This window comes from Nomascus leucogenys, chromosome 11 (genome assembly GCF_006542625.1).
Source record: "Nomascus leucogenys isolate Asia chromosome 11, Asia_NLE_v1, whole genome shotgun sequence".
NCBI classification, from domain to species: Eukaryota; Metazoa; Chordata; class Mammalia; order Primates; family Hylobatidae; genus Nomascus; species Nomascus leucogenys.
The window spans coordinates 81,302,142-81,325,218 of record NC_044391.1 but is presented as its reverse complement, the minus strand read 5'-3'; the positions used below and the strand labels follow the sequence as shown (position 1 = coordinate 81,325,218).

The 23,077-nt window shown below is 39.7% G+C and overlaps 1 protein-coding gene and 1 pseudogene across 1 annotated transcript in view; one reads left to right on the top strand and one right to left on the bottom strand.

Annotated features, from left to right (window-relative positions):
• LOC105740481 overlaps window positions 1-20,750 on the top strand; it is a 40,186-nt pseudogene extending 19,436 nt beyond the window's left edge.
• Window positions 1-23,077, bottom strand: part of LOC100602238 (schwannomin-interacting protein 1) — a 592,588-nt gene that overhangs the window by 147,520 nt on the left and 421,991 nt on the right. The gene's annotated exons all lie outside the window — the stretch shown is intronic.

Sequence of the window (23,077 nt, the reverse complement as noted above, 5' to 3'; positions counted from 1 at the left end):
TTTGCTCAGCCCTAGCACAGGAAGAAGCACAATCAACTGCGCTTCTTTTTTTTTTTTGAGACAGAGTCTCACTCTGCTGCCAGGCTGGAGTGCGGTGGCACAATCTCGGCTCACTGCAACCTCTGTCTCCCGGGTTCAAGCTCTTCTCCTGCCTCAGCCTCCTGAGTAGCTGGGACTACAGGTGCTCGCCACCACACCCGGCTAATTTTTTGTATTTTTAGACGGGGTTTCACCATGTTGGCCAAGCTGGTCTTGAACTCCTGATCTCAAGTGATCTGCCCACCTCAGCCTCTCCAAGAGCTGGGATTAAGGTGTGAGCCATAGTGCCCGGCCTCCTTTTTCTTTTTGACTCTTTTTCTGAGGCTGGAATCCCTCATGCACGGTGCTCCCTGATTAGTCTAAGACTGATCAAACATTTGGCCACTACCCAAAATTCTGATACTGCACCCTATCTCAGTCCCCTCAAATCCATACTCCTGGAACCAGATCTCGTTTGGGGTTGCCACCTCTGCTGCCCTCCGGGTTTCCACCCTTGTTCTCAGCACCACACCAGCAAGAATTTGCCATTTTTGATAACTTGGCTAGACAGGCCAGAAGTTTGATCCTGTATGGCCTTTTCTATGTTCTTTAGCAATTCTAATGAGGCCTTGATGGTTACATATTTTAAATAAATTAAAGGATCAAAGCTTATGAAGAAAAGGTGAAGGCAGCTTTAAACTTTTTGATTTGTTGTTTTCTTTTTTTCTGGGAAGAGCTTAAATAGGCATGCAGTTTGAGAGTAAGGAATCTAGAAATGTCTACTCAGCAATTTTATACTAGCTCTTTATAAATATAAGACATTCCATAAAAGCTAGGTAAAACTCTAGTATTTCTAAAATCCCGTGAAACTGGTGCATCTCAGTGGAAACACAGGGTATTAGAAACTGTCATGTCTGAAAATTACTGCTATAATATCTGAAATCCCTCTTTCCTCTCTCTCCTTTTTTTAATTTTAAGAAGTCCAGAATCTTATGGGCAGAATATACGGTTTTAAGCAAAGCTTGCTCTAGAGTTTTGAATTAGCTTGGGCTCATTCTTCTCTATTTTTATATTCACATTATCCATTCATCCAACAATAAACATTTATTGAACATCTAATGAGTGTCTGGTACTCTCCAGACACTGGAGATTCAAAGAAAAAGCCATGATACCAATACCTCTCTTCAGGGAGCTTAAGAGCTAGTGGAGGCAGAGGGATATTCCAAGAAAAAAGGAAATACAGTGTTGGGAAAGGGGAGTTGGGTGAGGTGGATGACTTGGTTTGGTCTGCAAGAGGCTTTAGGGGAGTGTTGAAGAGCTTGAGTCAACTTATAAATCCACTCAGAGCACGTCATGGTCTGAAAAAACTTGATCCAGCTCCTTATTTCTGAAGCCCAAGAAGGTGACCTGGTTCAAATGTGCATACCTAATTAACAGCTAAGATAGGATATCTTAATGCAAAGCATTTGGTCTTTATTTATTTATTTTTTTGAATATACAATTCTGGTTTCCTTCCTTTTCTGGCTACACAATGAAGAGGCCTGTCTCTCTTAGGGGCATACCTGTGGCCCAGAGATGAAGGCAGAGATTCCTCTTTATAGTAAAATAAGACCACTTGCTTTTTTAATTCTTGGAATCTTGACTTATGTAGCTTGTGTGATGGATTTAAATTAAAGAAGATTTCATTGGATTTTTTGGGGGCAGGGGGCTGACCCTATCTCCTTTATGTCTCTCTTCTCCAGTTTCATCCAGAAACTGGCAGACAGCCTGTGGGTTGGCAAGCACTTGCTTTCCTCAGCTTAGTTGGAAGCTGTGGTGTGTTGTTCCACCTGCCCAGCATCCATTCTTCAGTGTTCCTGAGGTGACTCCCCGACTCTCCTCTCAGGACACAACAACCTTTTGGGGAAGACCTCCTCCTGATTTCAGAGGCACCTATCACTCAGTGGAACCATTCACCAGTGTGGGGATGGCCTGCAGCCAGCTCCTCCCCACTCTTTTCTTGCCCCCCACTTCAGCTCAGCCTGGGGACAGGATACTCCTCCCCTCAAATGAGAATTGAGTTGTTCTCCAAGTGAACTGACAAGTTTCCACATTGCTGCTTTGTGAATCTCTGCATTTGCAGAGACACACTGAGGTCAGTCTGGGGGCCACTTGCTGTGGAGGTGCAGAAAGAAGAGTTGGCTATGAGGAGAGACAAGACGACAACAGAAAGAATTTTCTGAAGTCTTGGAAGCTGAGTTGCCTTTGTCAGGGAGGAGCCAATGCACCTGGAAACTATTTGTGAGGTTTTAATGCCTAAGTAAAATTTGTACTGAAATGCCTGAATCTCTGCAAGAGATTTTGATGTTCAATGTTACTCTTTCAACAGAATAAATGTAGACTTGGTCGCAGTTGTTCATGTAATTAGGCACCGGTTTAGTAAAATGATGTACGTAGGCTAATTCATATTGACCCTCAGAGAAAAAAATCACATATTGTTATTCAAGAAGCACAAGTAATTTGGTCTCTTTTTACAAGCCCAAATCAAATAGATTACCTTTCTGAGCAATGAACAACTTGAAATGCAGATAGATATGCAAGGTTAAAGAGCAAGAGGATAAGGACTTGCATTTGAAAGAGAAAGGTCTTCTGTAATTTGGTGCCACAAAATTCTCTTAAATGAATGTAGAGGAAACCAGAGGATTCTGAAACTGAAAAAAAAATCTCTCAAGGAAAAAGAAAAAGATAGCACACAGGTTTCATGGGAAACAGCATTTTATATGTTATTTAGCAGACTCCTTCTTGAAGGAAAAACACTTTTCAAAACCTTCACCAATACTCCTCTTGTCTAGGCCACCGTCATCTCTGTTGTGGACACTGAAAAAGCTTCCTATTGAATGTTCCTCTTTCACCTTTGTCCCTTACAATTTGCTCTCCACTCAATAGCCAAAGTGATCTTTGAAAGATTGTCTTTTAAAGCTTGCAACTCTCCAATAGCTTCTCACTGTACTTAGGATAAAATACAAACTTCTTAGCCTGGCTTTAAAGGCTCTTTACGATTTCTCAATACAGACATTTTTTTCAGGACAATATGAGCAAGACAAATCTTGTGTGAGTCTATCAAGAGCAGTGCAAGATGTTTATCATCACCAGTCCCTGTCCACTAGAAGCCAATAGTGTCCTGCCCTCAACTCTAGCATTGTATATGCAAAGTGCCACCTGCACATCTTCAAACATCCTCTAGGCAGAAATAGAAAGGTTCAGCACCCCCAGCTGAAACCCCTACTAGCCTATTCAATCTGGCTCCTGTGGACTTTTAACCTCAGGATCTTTGCATTGGCTATTTTCTCTGCCTAGAGTGCTCCACTCCCAGACCAACCCATGTTTGGCTTCTTTTCCATATTCGATCTTACCTCCTCAGTCAGGCCTTCCCTTACCACCTATAAAAGAGCAAAACACATGCACACTTGTACACACAAATACACACAGTTTCTCTCTCTCACTGAACACGCTTTATCACTATATACAATTTCCTTGTTTACTGATTTATTGTCTCCCTCTCTCCTCTCTAGAATGTAAGTTCCATGAGAACAAGATATTTTGTTTGTTGTTATATCCCCAGTGCCTGGGGATACATTTTTGTAAATATTTGTTGATCAAATAAAATAGATGCCATTAAGTTATATGTCATTTAATCACATTTATAATAAATGTTAGGATGCAGCAGAAAAACATTATTTAATTCATTGTTCATATAAAGCACTAAGACGCTAAAAATAACAAGTCCCACAGTGAATATGAACATGGAGAGAGGAACTAAACTAGAAATGTCATTACCTTCTTACTAAGTCACATTGGATTATTTAAATATAAGACAATCCATTAGATAGGTCACATTGAAAGACCTAATATGAAAAGACGATAATTAACATAACTCTTTTGTCTCAGCCACTTTAGAGCAACATGCTTATGTTGGTTACTACTATCTATATACCAGTTGCATTTCTTTATTTTTTTTTTGTAATTTAAAGAAAAAATATATTGAAGATCTGAAAATTCCTAAAAGATTGACTTTTCCAGAAAAATAGCTACAAAATGCATTGTGTCAATCATGTTAAAACGTGCATTAGACACAAATACAAAAACCATAAATATTTCATTTCCCTTTATAGTTTATTACACCTTCTCAAATACAGGCTCAAAAACTTAACTTTACCTTTCAGAGAAAGGAAGAGACAAGGAAATAAATTTATTGTTTCCTCTGGAACAAACTTAAATACATGTCTTTCAACTGATTCTAGGTCCTAATAAAATTGATCAATGAACAAGGCAAAGCATCATGTGGGGACGGCAAACACAACACATACCCATTGCCGCTCTCCACTCCTGCACCCGTGCAGTGTAGCTTAGCAGTTCTAGAGCTCTCTCCCACTGAGCACCCATCCCACCTGGGACTCCTCAATGCAGTGCTCCAGGCAGCTGCTACCAATGAATTGGAGTTGGCAGACAAGTTAAAAATCTATTTGCCAGCCCTGGAATCATGGAAAGAGTAAACACTTTTCACATAAATCTGAGTTTGATATCTTCTCTTTATCACTTGTGAGATCTTGGTTACTTAACCTCTTTCTGTTTAATGATACCAAATTTGTAGTTGAAATAATATATGTCTTTAGCACAATGCCTGTTACAATTAGAATTCAATAATAGCAGCACATAACTGTGGTGAGATGGCTATACTTCACCTCCAAAAATGGAAGAGGTATTATATAGAAAGGCAAGAGTAAGTGCAAGTTACTGGGAACACTAGAGAGAGATTTATTGTTGGACTAGAGGACCAGTTCCTAAAGTGTAGCCCTAGATCACCTGTAAACTTGTTAGAAATTGCAAATGTTCAGGCCCCAGCCGAGACTTACAGATCAGAGACTCTGGGGATAGAGCCTGGCAATCTGTGTTTTAACAAACTTTCCAGGTAATTCTGTTGTATGCTTTCTAGTTTGGGAGCCACTGCATCAGAGGGGCAAGCGGGAGTGGAGAATAGAAGTGATAAAGTCAGGGGAGAAGGATGTCTACTAAACAAGGAAGTGCTGCCCCTCACAGAGGCTATGACCATATCAGCACGCTCCACTTTAGTGGAAATTTCCCATAGACAGGATATCAATTTGCCATAAACACAAAGGACAGACCCAGAGCACACTAAAAGAATATGGGCTTCGGCCAGGCGCGGTGGCTCACGCCTGTAATCCCAGCACTTTGGGAGGCCGAGGCGGGCGGATCATGAGGTCAGGAGATCGAGACCATCCTGGCTAACACGGTGAACCCCGTCTCTACTAAAAATACAAAAAATTAGCTGGGCGTGGTGGCGGGCGCCTGTAGTCCCAGCTACTCGGGAGACTGAGACAGGAGAATGGCGTGAACCCGGGAGGCGGAGCTTACAGTGAGCCGAGATCGCGCCACTGCACTTCAGCCTGGGCGACAGAGCGAGACTCCGTCTCAAAAAAAAAAAAAAAAAAAAAAAAAAAAAAAAGAATATGGGCTTGTATTACAAGGGTAGGTGTGGGGAGAACGTCCCCAGTGCAGCCCCGGTGCAGGCATGCAATAGACTGAACTTCAGTCTCTCTCCCTTGGAAGGGTAGGTAGCCATGGTTCCTGATTGTTTCAAGTGCAGCTTTGAATGAAGGCAAGAAGCTGGCATAGACTTCTTCAAGCTTCCCCAGCTTGGTGGTATCATGAATGAATTGCATCTGAAAAGCTTAAGGAGAACAGTTGGGGAGTTGGGGAAGAAGGGAGTCAAAGATGTATCAAGAGATTCAACTTCACTAGGATCTCTCATTTCCATCTGTTTAATGCTTTCCCCCATTCTAACTCCTTCTGCCGGTGTACCAGACACAGAAATACTTGCCTTGGGGTAAAAAGTTAAAAAATATTTTTAAGGAACACAGCCAAGCCAAAACTCTTTGTGAACCAGCAGCTTTTAAGCCACATCTGCATTTGTAGGCTGTTTCCACAGTTAACCCCTGTAGCAGGTCTATGGTTGTCTCAGCATTGACTTCTTTTTGATTCCACCTAATTAGAAACATAACTTACATTTTTATTAAACATTGAATTTACACATCCTTAGAAACATATCCATACTTGCAGATTGTTCTAAAGTGTGTAGACAAGATCTGGGGCCATTACCCTATTATTAAGGTACAAGACTTTGTTAGAGACTATTAGGCCTTCAGATCCAACATAATTACTGAGCACCTGTCCTGGCACATTTCATGCTTTCCCTGAACCACGCACATAAGTATTATTATCATTCTCATTATTGCAGGCCATAGATCGAGGCTCAGACACATATAGGAACTAGCCCAGAGTTTCAAAGCTACTTTAAGTGGACAAGTGTGGACTCTCAACACGTCTCCTGACAGAGGCTGTGTTAATCCATGACTAGAAGATAGGCTGTGTGTGTGACCTGCTCTTTGTTTAGTTAAAAATGGCATACTCGATTCCCAGCTTATGTATATGCTGGGATGTGTATTTCCAATGGAATATTTCTGCTGCTGAAATTTGTCACCACCTTTCTAAACTGGTGACAGAATTTTTTTGGGTCATACACAGACTCATTGCAAGTAAGGCAAACCTACTCTTAAAGTGACCTAAGCAGTGAAAATGCTGAGAGTAAGGATAATCATGTTCTTAAAGAGAGCTGTGTGAATGGGTTAGGCGTTTTATAGAAAAGTAGCAATTGGGGTCAGGTGTGGTGGCTCACGTCTGTATTCCCAGCACTTTGGGAAGCTGAGGCGGGCAGATCACCTGAGGTCAGGAGTTCAAGATCAGCCTAGCCAACATGCTAAAATCCCCATTTCTACAAAAATACAAAAACTAGCCAGGCATGATGACGGGTGCCTGTAATCCCAGCTATTTGGGAGTCTGAGGCAGGAGAATCACTTGAACCCGGGAGGCAGAGGTTGCAGTGAGCTGAGATCACGCCACTGCACTCCAGCCTGGGCCGCAGAGCAAGACTCCATCTCAAAAAAAAAAAAAAAAGGAAGTAGCAATTGGTTATTTTTGAAATACTTGTAAGAGGTGCCTTATAAGAACCAAAAAAGTTCCTTTAAAAATGCTTTTTAAGCTTATTATTGGAATAGACCACCTTTATAGAGATTCTAAGATAACTTACTATTGTTCTTTAAGAATATGGAGTAATTTTATATTAAAAGAAAACAATCAACAATTCTTCACGTCTCTGAACACAAAATAAGCGGAAGTGGGTTTGCTTTAAGAAGAGCTTTCAAACAGTGAGACTGGTTGATGATTAGGAATGGGTTTCCCAGTGAGTTGGGCATCCTTCTGTGAAGGGAATGGACACAGGGGATGAACTAACTGTAGTTCTAAAGCTGAGCTACAGAGCTGGTTTCCGTTTTCAAAACTTATTTCCTCTGCCAAGGAACAGTGTAATTTCCCAGGTAATAGAAAAGAAAAAAAAAAAAAAAAGAAAAGAAATGAGAAAGAGCATTTATGGAGCCTATGCCGAGTTCTGGGTCTTCCGATCCTAATTAACATTCATTCTCTTTACAAATAAGAAAGCTAAAGTTTAGACTGGCTGAGTAATTTGCCTATGGTTATGGAAATAAATGAAGAAACTAGAAATTTAACTCAGATCTGCTTAATTCTAGGTCGGAAACTAAGGCACAGATAAATTAAGCGGCCTGTGTGAAGTTGTAAGATCCATATATGACTGAGGGCGGGGAGAGTCATTGAGTGACATGTTTGGGAAGACACATCTTTTTTTTTTCATTGGAAATACCTTGACTTATCTTATAAAAGATAACAGTATGGGCTGGGCACTGTGGCTCACACCTGTAATCCCAGCACTTTGGGAGGCCGAGGCAGGCGGATCATGAGTTCAGGAGCTCGAGACCAGCCTGACCAACATGGTAAAACTCTGTCTCTACTAAAAATACAAAAATTAGTTGGCATGGTGGCACGTGCCTGTAATCCCAGCTACTCAGCAGGCTGAGGCAGGAGAATCGCTTGAACCTGGGAGGCGGAGGTTGAAGTGAGCCGAGATCGTGCCATTGCACTCCAGCCTGGGCGACAGAGCAAGACTCCCTCTCACAAAAAAAAAAAAAAAAGTAAACAATAATAATAATAACAATATGGTACTTTTAGAGATTTTTCAGCTTTAAGGATAGAATTTTGTTTTTCCTTGTGGCATCTATATTTGAAAGCAATGTATTTGACACTGCTTTCTGGATTTGCTTGGTACAAAATTAAGCAAAACTATACCCATGCACCCTGCTCTCTTCCACACTGTGAATGGAGAAGTTAACTTTTTGCTTGGGACACCAATGTTTCTGAATGAGAAAGGTCCAAAGTAAAGCCCTTTGTGATTTTAGAGTCAAGAACAGATCTTTCTTTTCAGTAACCAATAATCACCACTTTGCCCATCCATCAGAAGTCGGAGGAGAAGAGAACCCTTATACTAACAAATCCCTCTTGATAAAACAAAATCTTTTTTCATGAACATTCTGTCTTTAGAAAGCACTAACAAGTGGATAGAGCACTTGTTAGTTAATAATAAGAAGAATTCTTCAGTGACTACTCAGATGAATGAATATTTTTAAAAGGCATGGAATATGTAAGGAATTTTAATCCAGCCTTCTTGTTCACTCCCCCACAAAACAACTGTAGAGAAACCACTGCCTCTGAATGATGAATGGACCTAGACTCAACTAGGAGGAAGGAGGACCCCAAGCCCTGTAATTTAGCGTCTCTTTTTTTAAATTCCTGGGTAGACTCCTTTTTTGGCTGTAGGCTCAGTTAAACGGCTTTGGATATTATGTAAAATGACCATCAAGTGTTTCTCCTTCTATACCACACCCATCTCTTTTCAAGCTCTCAATAAAATCCCAACCCCAGCTGTATATACATCTCAATCTTAGAGAGAAACACACTTCTGCTAGGAAATCTTTAGCTATTAAAAAGTTTTATTAGTTAATTTCAAATTAATATTGTACCAGGCTCCAGACCATGGAGGAAAAAAATTCAAGAAGCTGAATTAGTAAATGACAGAGCAGTAATTAGCTTAAATGAGATTTTTTCCAGCCCTTTGCTGGAAGAAGGATGACACAGAAAATCTGAGATGTTTCTGTGGATGACACAAAATCTGAGATGTTTCTGTGGATGACACAGAAAATCTGAGCTTAGAAAATCTCTCTTCTCTGCATGTGGTACTATGAGGATGCCAGAGATGCATTTCCACAATCACAGTCTTGTTTATTTATTTAGTCTCCTACTGCAGTACTTCACACATGCACCCCCACCTCCTGCTCTGTGGCATCCAAACCCTGATGGCTAACAAGCCAGGCTGCATAAAGGGTTAAGGCTGCAGCCTTCCAGGCCTATAGACATTCCAGACATTCATGTACTTTCTCCTCTGCAGTCAGTCCTGTAGCTCCAGCTCCTGGAAAGCCTTCAGCACTTGCAGAAGCAGTATTTCCTACCAGCTATGTTTGGTTTTAACTTGCGGTTCACCAGGTTATATAGCTCAAGAGTCTAAACTTATCCCTCTACGGTCTTATCTAGAATTTGTCCGTCTTTCCCCTGCTGAATTTGTTTCCCCTGCCCTGCCCTGGAAATGCCTCGGGGCCTTCTGTAACCTTGCTGCCTTCTCCCCACAGGAAGTTAGATGCATCCTCACTGGCTGCATTACTGCACATTTCCCTTGTAACCTTGTCTTTTCCTTCAACTCAAACTTCTCCAAACAGCACCATCTCTGCTGACCCTGAAATTCTCTAGTCTTCCGTACCAGTATTTCTAACCCGCCATGAGAACGATTATAGAGGGCAAATTGGGGAGAGAAGGTTTGGGAACTCACCTGCACAGCAGCAAGGATCAGACACAGGATGGGGCTGCCCGCAAACTTCCCAGGGACTGTCTGCAGCCAAGTCTCTTGGCCTTAAAGGGACAGGGTGCTTTTCACCATATAAGGAAGACAATTTCACTTGACTGCTTTGGAACCTGTTTGGGCAAAGCAGCTCCTTCTCTTGACATTGCCTGCCAGGCTTCAGCCTTTTGAGGAAATTTGGAGCCTGACAGTTCACAAGGATCTGCACATAGTAGGCAATTTAATAATTCCTAAGTAAGGGGCCAGGCGTGGTGGCTCACGCCTGTAATCCCAGCACTTTGGGAGACCGAGGCAGGTGGATCACCTGAGCTCAGGAGTTCAAGACCAGCCTAGCCAACATGGTGAAACCCAGTACCCAGTCTCTACTAAAAATACAAAAATTAGCCAGGTGTGTTGGCAGCCTCCCAGCTACTCAGGAGGCTGAGGCAGGAGAATGCTTGAACCTAGAGGCAGAGGTTTCAGTGAGCCAAGTTGTGCCATTGTACTCCAGCCTGGGCAGCAGAAAAAAAAAATTCCTGGATAAGGCACAAGAAAGATATGTGGTGGGCTATCTTTAAAGGCCAGAAAAACCTTTATGTGGGGCTTACGCTCTTACAAAAAGGGTTTCTGGCAACTGTGAAGTCTTCCTCAATTATATAAAAGGGCTTCTGCTTCTATTTCAGGTTTGGCTTCCTTGAGACAAATGATCTTGCTTGCCTCAAAGAGGAGGGCAGTTTGCCCCCTTCCTCCTGACTCCAAGACAAAAGAGAGAAGGCTGAAGAGTGGTAAAGTTTGTGGTGTGAGATTTGGATTGTTGTAAGACACATTAGCACTGCATCCTGAAAACAGTGAAGTGGAGATGATTTTGCTCTTTCAGCAGATAGAGAGCCCTTCCGAAACAGATAAACACCACGCACAGTCCTCAATGGAGGCCCTCTACCAGCCTTGTCTACTCCTGAGCGCACCTCTTGGACTCCCTTGGCTAAAGCCCACAGCTGAAGTTTGAGGGTTCCTTTTACCTTCCAGCTGGCAGGGACGAGGATGTGCTTTAGCAAGAGCAAACATTTTCTACTGATAATATTCAAATGCAAAGCTGTCCTGTTGATTTGTGAGTGGATTAAAAGTAATTATAAAATGTTAGATTCTAAGAAGACAGTAGAGCCTAATTTGGTCATCACTTGTGTGGTAACATACTTCTTTGCTGCTAACTGGATATTGTCTTTGAAAATGCTTTGACGTCTGCCAGGTGGCTCCAGCCAGCACCTACTCTTTTTTGCTTAGCTTACTATGCCTAATATCCAGTGTCTGAATCACAGATTTGGGATCTTTTAGAAATGGAATTTGGCGCTTGATTATAGAGTCTCATACTATCTTCACATCTTACTTTCTTGCATAAATTTTGAGTTTTAAGGACAAAGGCCACTCCATATTCCTCCGTACTCTGATTAACACCCAGCATGGAACAAGCATGTAATAGACTGGGAAATCTTTGTTGGATTTAATCAACTGAATGGAACCCTGGGTTTTTGTATGATGTCTAGATAGTTTTATGAATAAAATAGGTGTTTACTAAATAATTGTTTAGTAAATGGCTAATTCATCCCAGCCTCACTGGGAAAGAGAGGGAAAGGGGAGCTCCTCTCTGTTTTGCTGTGGTCAGATAAATACATGATTTATTTGCTTTATTCTCTCTTTTATATCAACTAGTAATCTTCATATCATTAAATTTTCTTTAAGGGAAGAGGTCAAAGGAATATCTTTAAAAGATAATTATTGTGATTACTCTTTGATCCAGCAATCTAATTTCTAGGAATTTAATCTAATGAAATAATTAAACAGAGGCAAAACATTATATTAATAGAGCTACTCATTGCATTACTATCTATAACAGCCATAACAAGAAATGCCTTAAAGGATCTAAGATTATTTCATACAGCAATAATAATAGCTCATGCTGATTGATTGCTCATCATGTACCAGGCACTGCTCTAAAAGCTTTATGCAGATTAACCCACTTAATCTGTAATCTCACTTAATCTGTCTCAATTCTCATGACAAACCTATGAGGTAAAAATGGTCATCATCCCCATTTTATAGGCCAGAAGACTAAGGCACAGAGTTTAAAAAATTCCCATTTGGATTGAGGTATTTTGGAACCAGCACTTACAGTCTTAGCATCATTCTTTGCTCTCATTAGGACTTCCTGAACATTATAATAGGCACTAGGGACAGACAGATTTGTGAAACAGAAAGAACTCCACTTCATATAGCCATTAAAGATAACAATTATGAAAACTATGTACAAATAAGTAAACATGCTAATTTATATGGACATACATATTTATAGATATATTATGATGCCATTTATTTTATATAGATAGATATAGTGTAGATATAAATTGTGATATTTTTATTCAACAACATATCTTGGATATTACTCCATATCCAGGCCTGCAGATCTCCTTTACTTTTTAAATGGCAAAATACAAGGCTGTCTTCTGGGAATATACCATAATTTAACCAATGTCCTATTGATGTACATTCAGACTATTTCTAGTCTATTGCAGCTAAAGTAATTGTGTAATGAATATCTTTATTTGCCATATGTGATTTCAACAATAACCAATCTTATTTTTATCGGTATTACATTCAATTAATAATTCAATTTAGGGAAAGTTGACTTCTTTATGATATTTAGTCTTTTTATCTAAACATAGGGATGCCATTTCATTTTATCAAGATTCAGTTACATATAGTATGCATGTTTATTGTTATTTTCATTCTAATGTATTTTATTATTCTAGAAGCTATTTTAAATGGGAACTTTTTCATTATGTTTTCTAACTTGTTTTTATACAGAAAAGTTATTGATTATTGCATTTAATAACCAGCTTTTGCAGTGGATTATCTTATTGTTTCCAATAATTTTCTATGTGACTCTCTTTTAGCTATGCGATCATATCATCTGCAAATAATCATCACTTTGGCTCGTCCTTTTCATTGTTTTATACATCTATTTCCTCTTATTTAATTGGGTAGTACTTAAACAATATTAGTTAAATATGTTAAACAATGTCACCATTTCCTCACATTATTGGGAAGGCTTTTTGTATTTCATCATTAAACAACATGCTGCCTTGGAAAAAATAGGTAATTTTTTTTACCACTACCACAATATTATAAAGAAAGTTTTATCTGGAACACTTCTATTTTCTTTCTTTTCTTTTTGTCTTTTCTTTTCTTTTTTTTTAGACAGAGTCTCGCCTGTCTCCTAGGCTGGAGTGCAGTGGTGTGATCTCAGCTCACTGCAACCTCTGCCTCCTGGGTTCAAGTGATTCTCCTGCCTCAGCTTCCCAAGTAGCTGGGCCTACAGGCATGCACCACCACGCCCAGATGATTTTATACTTTTAGTAGAGATGGGGTTTCACTATGTTGGGCAGGCTGGTCTTGAATTCCTGACCTCAGGTGATCTGCCTGCCTTGGCCTCCCAAAATGGTGGTATTACAGGCATGAGCCACCGTGCCTGGCCAGAACACATCTATTTTTAATGAGTAAACTTGATAGCTTCAAAACCCCCTGGCCTGACTGCCAGGAATAATTCTGCTTCTAACTGTCCCCCACTACTTCTCCAGGGATCCAGGGCCTCTCAGAGTTCACCTGAGCTTTCCCAAGTCTGGTTTGTTCTCTCTACCCTGCTGCTACTACTGCAAGTGACTTTCACAAGATGCTTCTGAGCATACCATTGCTCTGCTGTGACCACTACAGGTAACCCATCCCAGCCTCACTGGGAAAGAGAGGGAAAGGGGAGCTCCTCTTCCTTTTGTTTCTCCAACCAATGTGAGACAGAGTCTTCCCTTTATCTCATAAGACAGCTGATGCCAGGAACCAATTTAATAAGACATTACTTAGGCATGGAACCAACTTAATAAGACATTATTGGAAGTTGGCAGTGAGTTGGGGAGAAGTAGTATAGCACACTCTAGACTGGTCTTAGGGTCGCCTGTGAAGCTGGTTACCTGCCTCATTCTCCATCCTCCTTCAGATGTCAAGAGAATTTCTGCCTTTTGGAGCTTAGACAATATTGGCCACCTACCCAGAGAGAGGAGAAGGATAATCCAGACATAAATGTAAGGCCCACTTCCTTAGACTTTATCCCCTGCCTAGGTGTGATCAACTCCCAGAATGATAGTGAAAAGATCCATTTCGTTCTAAGAGGTACTCATGTACCCACCCACTGGCATATGGTCTGTCCTTAAGGCACTAGTAAGACAATCACAGCATAATCTGACATCATGCAGCTTACATATTTTAAATGTGCCCTGCGGAGATAACAATGGGTCCAGATTTATTAAAGTTACTCTTAAATTACAGATTGCCTTTTTTTTTTTTAAAGACAGGATTTTTAAATTTGATGATGCCATGGCTGTGACCAAAAAGCAAACAAACAAACAAACAAACAAAAACAACAAAAAAAAGTTTTTTGGAGCCTGAAAGAGCAGAAACAGGAATCATCTGGACACCCATTTAGAGGAAGGACTGACCAGTGCATGAGGCAGCCTAGATATACTGAACAGGGGCTTATTAATTTGTTGACTATCATGAAGGCTTTGCTAGCAGACCTTTGTTTCACATAAAAATACAGGCATGGAACCAAACATATACTCCCTGTGTGTTGGCTACCCTTTGCTTTGTTCCCCAGACCCACACTAGCTCAGGAAATCAAAGTCCAACCTAATCACTTCCTCTAGGAAACTTGATTCATCCTATAAGATAACATCCCTCAATCCTCCAAGGCCTTTATTACCATGCTTAAGCACTTTTAAAAAATTGAAAAAATATGTTAATGAATATTATTGATATTTGGGGCTTCATTTTCCAACCCTTGTGAGTTTATGCACCTTCTTAGGGTGGGAATTTATTCAGTCATTTGACAAGATTTGTTGACAGTCTACAACACGCTGGGCTCTTCAGAACCCCAGGGATACAGCAGTGGAAAAAAATAGGCAAAATCATAATACTCATGGAGGCAGACCAGTAAATAAATAAAAAAGAAAATGTCAGGTAGTAATTAATTCTGTGATGAAGATAAAATAGGATACATGAAAGAGGTGACTGGGTGTAGATTAGGAAAAAACTCGGAATTCTTGAATTTTAAGCTGCTCACATCTTTCTTTTTAGAAAAGATTCTGCAGCATCTACCAACCAGTTCACCTTGCAAATGATTGATGCTCAACAAGCATTATAGGATGGTTTAAAAAATATATTTTGGAGTCTGACCAAAGTTTCTTTTTCATGGCTTTAACTACATTAGTTCATAGAGGATTTGTTTTTTGATCTCTAAATCAGGTGGTGTCCTCAATGGACTTTTAATGTAAGCTTCCTCTCCTATGTTTCCAGCATATCGCCAATTGCCACTTATATAGGTTACATAAAAGCAAATGCAAAAAATAAAGTGATCTCAAATTCCAGTCAAGAAACACCTGCTAAATACTTGGCATTATCCTTAGACAATCTTCTCTTCGAGCAATTTTGGAAACTCTCTAGTTGTACTTCTGTAAAGGTTTGCACCTGGGAAATGGCGCAGAGGCTTTTATGAGAAATGCTATTATAAGCCTCTCAGTAGAACTGAGAGACAGGAGAGGCTGCAGGGAGCCCTATTTTATAGTACAGTAAGGTTAGCCATTTACTGTTCCCATAAGCTATTTCACTTGCAATAAAGGTCAATGGGCCTTTTTAGGGAGGAGAGCTAGACCCCTGTCTAAAACTGCCATCTTCAGCAGTCAAAAAGACAGCCTGCTTTAGATTCTTCTGGAAATTGGTAGGATTTTTATTTCACTGGGAGAGTGGTTCAATATGATCAGCTGATGAGCAAGGCAGTAAGAATTCACAGACTTCAGAGCAGAAGACTTAAACCCTAAGGTAGCTTGACCACAAAGCTAAGCAGAGCATGTCAGCCTGCGGCTCTGCTTGTTACCTTCATCTATGAACTCTGCCAAAAAATGCAGCATTTCTGTACCTGGAATTCTTTATCCCTAGACTTCCTGAGAAATTGGTGTCCTAAAAGACAGTGGTTTGCAACCCATGGAGCTACAAATCCAGTACAGCAGAAGCCTTCCTACTAACAGTTGATTTTTTTTGTTAGCTTTTAAATAATGAAATCAAACTTAGTATTTCCTTAAAGACACTGGGCTTCAACATTTTTGTTCAATATCTCCTAAGGGAATTTTGAAAAACTATATACCTTCATTCAGTTTTATGCTACAATCTAAAAGTTTTCATCAAAACTTAAATGGTTGCAAAGGGTATAATATATGGTCTGTTGTAAATATTGGCTTTCAAAAGTAATACTACTACTCAGCTTGTTATAATATATCTAATGGAATATAAGTAGTATAGCATCATGACACCCACCATCATCCACTTGGTAAGAGGTAGGAATTTTACATCATTACTTTTTCCCTTTGAATCCTTATTTCCATTCTTTTACAAAATTTTATTCTAATAAAAGATCTTTCTGTGCTTAGGAGTATTTACATTTTACCTTAGTATAATTATACCTTAGTTTTCTATAATAAATATACAGTGAAATTACAATTTGTTTCTTTCCTGTGACCATTGGCCCTGTTAAAAGACAATGCATCTGGATGGAGCTGTCATTGCGATTACTGCTGGTGGTACCTGTGGCAGAGACAGTACTCTGTGCTCACCACACCTTTTTCTTCTTGAAAGTCCAGGAAGTTTTTATTTCATAGTTTTCCACTGGGAGAGTGGGCAGAAACGAAGTCTTGTTTCCAATCCTAGGCAGTTAAAAGTGTATTGAGGCCAGGTGCGGTGGCTCACGCCTGTAATCGCAGCACTTTGGGAGGCAGAGGCGGGCGGATCCCTTGAGGCCAGGAGTTCGAGACCTGACCAAGATGATGAAACCCCGTCTCTACTAAAAATACAAAAATTAGCTGGGTGCAGTGGCGTGCGCCTGTAGTCCCAGCTACTTGGAGGCTGAGGTGGGAGAATCTCTTGAACCCAGGAGGCAGAGGTTGCAGTGAGCTGAGATTGCGCCACTGCACTCCAACCTAGGTGACAGAGGGAGATTCTGTCTAAAAAAAAAAAAAAAGAAAGAAAAGAAAAGAAAGGAAAAGAAAAGAAAAAGTGGATTGAGTTTCTCTCTCTCATTTTCCCAAGTGGAACTAGAAACTCTGGTGGCAGAGATACAAGATGGAAACAGAGGTATCTCGGTCACCCTTGGAAGAGAGTCCCCAAGAAGGGCTCCTCATCTGCATCAAACTGTGAGATGAATGAGCAATCAAGTTTGTTGTGTTAAATCATTGATGTTTCAGGTTTACTTATTACAGTTAGGTAGCTTATACTGTCCTGATGATTATGGGGCATAACTGATGAAAACAACATGAATATATTACAACTTTAGACAGGTAATTATTAAGATAAAAAAATCAAACTCTTAAAATGCATCTCAATAAAAACATTGAGAAATCTTGTTTGTGTAGATGAGAATGAAGGCAGCTATAGCAATGTCACTCAATTCCCATTGAGTTGTATGCACAAGGTGATTTATAAGAAAAAATTTTTAATAATCTCTCAACTGACAACTGAATTGTGTCTTCTTTAAATTTTATTGAAGGCAAAGATTTAGCAACCACTTGACTTGCAAAGGAATTTTTTTACCCAGGGATTTGAGTCACTCATTTTCTTGACATCCTCCCCGATATTTCAAATTATCACTTTTTTGGAGCTCCAGAGTGCTTTATATCCCATTGCAAATCACCATAGCAAGATTTTGTAAAATGGGAGAAAACCACTGGAAAAAGGAGGTGGGTAAAGATTTCTCAGGCAGTCAATTTTATGAACAAGTTATATGAAATTTGAAAATCCATAAATTAATTCCCTAAATACTGTCTATATTGATATACCCTTTGAAAGTCTCTATGAATGCCCTGGGGAAAAAGACACTGGTCTAGGTAAGAGGGAGAGGAGTCAGGAGCTGCAGTGTCTCCTGACCTAATCCTCCTTTGGCTGCAGACCTTCACCCAGACCCTTGGCCCGTCTTTCCCTGCCCTTCCTCCTAACTCACATTAGCGTCCAGTAAAAAAGGTCCTGGCCAGGATTAAAATCTGTAACATATAAGGAGTTATTTTAAATCAATGAGAAAAGTATGATTACTCCAACAAAAAAGATGAGCAAATGATGTGAAAAGGCAATCAACAAGAGAAGAAATACAAATGGTCAATCCCTATAGAAAATATTAAAACTCACTCAGAAATCATAGATATGCAACTTAAGACAATGAAATACCATTTTGGAAATCAAATTGGAAAAAATACATGAACGTCTGTGGTGGTTAGGAGGAAAATAAACTGGTTCAACTCTTCCAGGCAGCAATTTGGCAATATGCATCAAACATATTAAAACGTATAAAATTGAGCTAGCAATCCCAATTCTAAGAATTATTCTAACAAATTATGAATATGGAAAATGAAGATTTAGCCTCAAGCTTTATCACAGTGTTTCGGTCAAGGTTCTTTTGGTTGTAAGTATTAGGTTGCAAAGTATCCTTCATTTGCAATGCCTCTTCTCTACTGCTTTTGCTGAGTCTCTTAGTTAAAAATTCTTGATTGATTTGGACTGATTGCTTGCTGAGTGCCAATAGATTAGCCTCATCCTAGGAGCTGTTTGGGAGAAGAGGCGTCTTATGATGTATAGGGTTGCTTCTTCCAGGTACTATATGGGGTTAGGGCTGGGTTCTTCATAATAAGCAGGAAACAAAATAAACATAGCATATCTAAAGTGATGAAGAACAGAACTAATTTAAAATTCTGACCTAGTATGTGAAGCAAACTCTGACATCATGAAATGAGACAGTCATTAAAAATGTTCTTATGGAAGAACACTGACATCACGCAGTGAGATAGTTACTAAAAATGTTCTTATAGAAGACTACTTAATATCATGGGACTAGACTTGTGATACTTTTCTATTTCTAGAGAAAACACAGAAACATTGCAAAAAATATATAGTATAATTCATTTAAAAATTCTTATATTTGTAAAGAAACAATATATAGCAAAACTGTAGTAATAGAAATCTGTGGATGGTGGGATTACCAGCTGTTATTAATTTCTTATCTTTATGAAACCATTATTTTCTAACTTAATTACAGTTAACATGTATAAGTATTTTGACAAGAAAGACAACATTAAGATTCAGCAAGAGTTCTCCAATCTCTAAGAGGACTGAAAAGAAACAAAGTGGATCTCAAATTTTGGATGAGCTATTAATAATTAGGTTCTGCTCATGGATTCAGACAACAGGCTGCAAAACACCTACCCATCTCCTGGAAGCACTGAGCACACATGGGCTCTGCTCAGCAGCAACAGCAGGGTCCAATTGCTATAGCCAGGGGAGGAAGAGATGCCACAGAGAGGAGTCCCCACATCTAGTCTTCCTGCTCCCCACTTTTCTCCAGGAATTCTAAATCCCTTCAGCTATATTTTATGATTTCTATATGAAGACATGTAGCTTAGGGCAAAGAAAATTGCACTCCGAAACAGAGGATTCAAATCTGTTCTGATACTTTACTAGTTAATCGTCATGAAGCCACTAAACCTCTTTGAGCCACAGTAAAATGGAGAAAATGATAGGCAACCTGTTTATTCATATAGTTGTTTCAACAATTTAACGAGACAATATGTGAAACTACTTGAAAAAATGATATGCATACAAGCACACATACATGCTTCTCTCTCACACACACACCCTCTCTATACACACACATACACATACACACACATGCACACACACAAAATATTGCGTCTCAAATGTATACATTAAACAATTGGGGAAATAAAAATTAAAAACCTAAATCCTTGATTAGACCTTGGCTAAATGTAAATGAAACTACAGATCCTGTGGATTTGATGAGATGCCTCGAGAAGAAAATGTCTTGTTGACCTGAATACTTTGAGAAGTGCCGATTATTATTCTCTCTATAAGATAGAAAGAGAAGACTTTCTGTTGGTGCCAGGCCAACTCAGAGTCAGAAGAGGATGAGCAGGACTCAGAGGAAGTTTGACTAAAAATGGAAGAGACAAGAGGGTGCAGAACTTGAGGAAGAGGCCCAACAGGCTGAGTGCTGTGGCCCTGCTGGTGGAAGAGAAGGTACAAGAAGAGACCACTCTAGTGGATGATCCCTTTCATACGAAAACAGGTGGTCTGGTATCCACCATACGGGTATCCACCATAGTTTCCTAAAGAAACTAAACGAAAGGGACAAAGATAAAATCAGTGAAGAGGAAGACCCTGGGGACATTGTTTTCTGCAGAAACCAAGTGAAGGGATGAGAATGCAGGCATAATAAAGTACGTTGAGACAGAGCTGAAGAAGAGGAAAGAGATTATGGAACATAAGGAACAGAAAGTCAAGCTGAAGAACACAGAGGACTGCCTTTATGAACTTCAAGAAAACATTTGTGTTTCCTCCGCAAAGAAGACAGAGGAGATTCTTTCTAGCCAGATGCTGAGAGGCATACCCAAGGTGGACCTCAGCATCAGTGCTAAAATAAAAAATAATATCGTTTCCATGGAGGATGCCAAAGCCCAACTGGCGAAGAACAGCAGAACAAGAAGAAAGACAGTGAGACGTCCTTCGTGCCTACCAACGTGGCTGTGAATATGTGCTGCACAACCGATTTTTATCATTAGGTGCTCAACAGCCTCATACACAGAAACAAAGAAGAGCCTTGAAAGCAGGTGACAGGGAGAAGCCAGAGCCTGAGAAGTCCTTTCCAAATGGCAAGCATCCTGTTAATGAGAAGGCCCCTGATGACTATCACTATGAGAAGTTCAAGAAGATGAACAGGCAGTACTGAGATGTGTAGAATGGAATGTAAATACCAGTTCTTTCTCTCTTCATCCCTTTCATGGAAAAATGCTTCCTGGATAGAAGCATGCTGTTTTGCCATTAGACAGTTCCAAATACAGACTCTCTTACTCCTGCTGCTTACCTGCTGGATTTTTGAAGCACTAAATTTGTAACTTTTTGAAATAAAGCAGTGCATAGATTTCCTATTTAAAAGCAAACTCTATTCTTGTGGGCACTAAATCCTGTTTGTAAATGTACTTATTGGCTTTCTCTTAACATTTGTTCTTGGTCAGGAGGAAGCAACTATGTGTCCATGGTATGCTATTAATAATACCCTTTAGACTGTGCTTTTATCATTATATGTGCAATCACGTCTTCTACTTTCACATATTTGAAATGGGTTCAGAAATTGATCCTTCATTGTTTAGAGTGGGTCTAGCTGATAGCAGAAAAATACTAGAATATCAGTATTCGAAGGAATACTGGTATTTTCTAACTTTTACGAAGTTTTTTATTAAGAAAGAAAAAGCAAAACTGTATATATTTTTATCACTTTTAGAATTTAATTATTAAATACAAAATGAATTTAAAAAATGAAAGATAAAGAATGTTTACTTTCTGCTGAAAACAGGAGCTAAATAGGCTGGGCATGGTGGCTCACACCTGTAATCCCAGCACTTTGGTAGGCAGAGGTGGGAGGATCACCGGAGGTCAGGAGTTTGCAACCAGTCTGGCCAACATGGCAAAACCCCGTCTCAAAAATACAAAAATTAGCTGGGCTGGCTCGCAGGTGCCTGTAATCCTAGCTACTTGGGAGGCAGAGGCGGGAGGATTGCTTGAACTCGGCAGGCAGAGGTTGCAGTGAGCTGAGATGATGCCACTGTACTCCAGCCTGGGTGGCAAAGTAACACTCTGCCTCAAGAAGAGAAAAAAGAAAACAAGAGCAAAATAAACAAGAAACATTGCTGAAAGATAAGCTAGGGGAACGAAGGTCTTATTTAAATTTAAATATTTTACTGTAGTGTTTAGAATATAATAAATTATAGCTCCTTCTAATGTTTACTGAGAAGGGCAAGATGTTCTCTAAGTTATTCAATTTTTATTTATTTATTTATTTTTAATTTTTTTTATACTTTAAGTTCTAGGGTACATCTGCACAATGTGCAGGTTTGTTACATATGTATACATGTGCCATGTTGGTGTGCTGCACCCGTTAACTTGTCATTTACATTAGGTATTTCTCCTAATGCTATCCCTCCCCCCACCTCCCACCCCACGACAGGCCCTGGTGTGTGATGTTCCCCACCCTGTGTCCAAGTGTTCTCACTGTTTAATTCCCACCTGTGAGTGAGAACATGTGGTGTCTGGTTTTCTGTCCTTGCGATAGTTTGCTCAGAATGATGGTTTCTAGCTTCATCCATGTCCCTACAAAGGACATAAACTCATCCTTTTTTATGGCTGCATAGTATTCCATGGTGTATATGTGCCACATTTTCTTAATCCAGTCTGTCATTGATGGACATTTAGGTTGGTTCCAAGTCTTTGCTGTTGTGAAGTGCCACAATAAACATACGCGTGCATGTGTCTTTATAGCAGCATGATTTATAATCCTTTGGGTATATACCCAGTAATGGGATTGCTGGATCAAATGGTATTTCAAGTTCTAGATCCTTGAGGAATCCCACACTGTCTTCCACAATGGTTGAACTAGTTTACAGTCCCACCAACAGTGTAAAGTGTTCCTATTTCTCCACATCCTCTCCAGCACCTATTGTTTCCTAACTTTTTAATGACCACCATTCTAACTGGTGTGAGATGGTATCTCATTGTGGTTTTGGTTTGCATTTCTCTGATGGCCAGTGATGATGAACATTTTTTCATGTGTCTGTTGGCTGCATAAATGTCTTCTTTTGAGAAGTGTCTGTTCATATCCTTCACCCACTTTTGGATGGGGTTGTTTGATTTTTTCTTGTAAATTTGTTTAAGTTCTTTGTAGATTCTGGATATTAGCCCTTTGTCAGATGAGTAGACTGCAAAAATTTTCTCCCATTCTGTAGGTTGCCTGTTCACTCTGATGGTAGTTTCTTTTGCTGTGGAGAAGCTCTTTAGTTTACTTAGATCCCATTTCTCAATTTTGGCTTTTGTTGCCATTGCTTTTGGTGTTTTAGACATAAAGTCCTTGCCCATGCCTATGTCCTGAATGGTATTGCCTAGGTTTTCTTCTAGGGTTTTTATGGTTTTAGGTCTGACATGTAAGTCTTTAATCCATCTTGAATTAATTTTTGTATAAGGTGTAATGAAGGGATCCAGTTTCAGCTTTCTACATATGGCTAG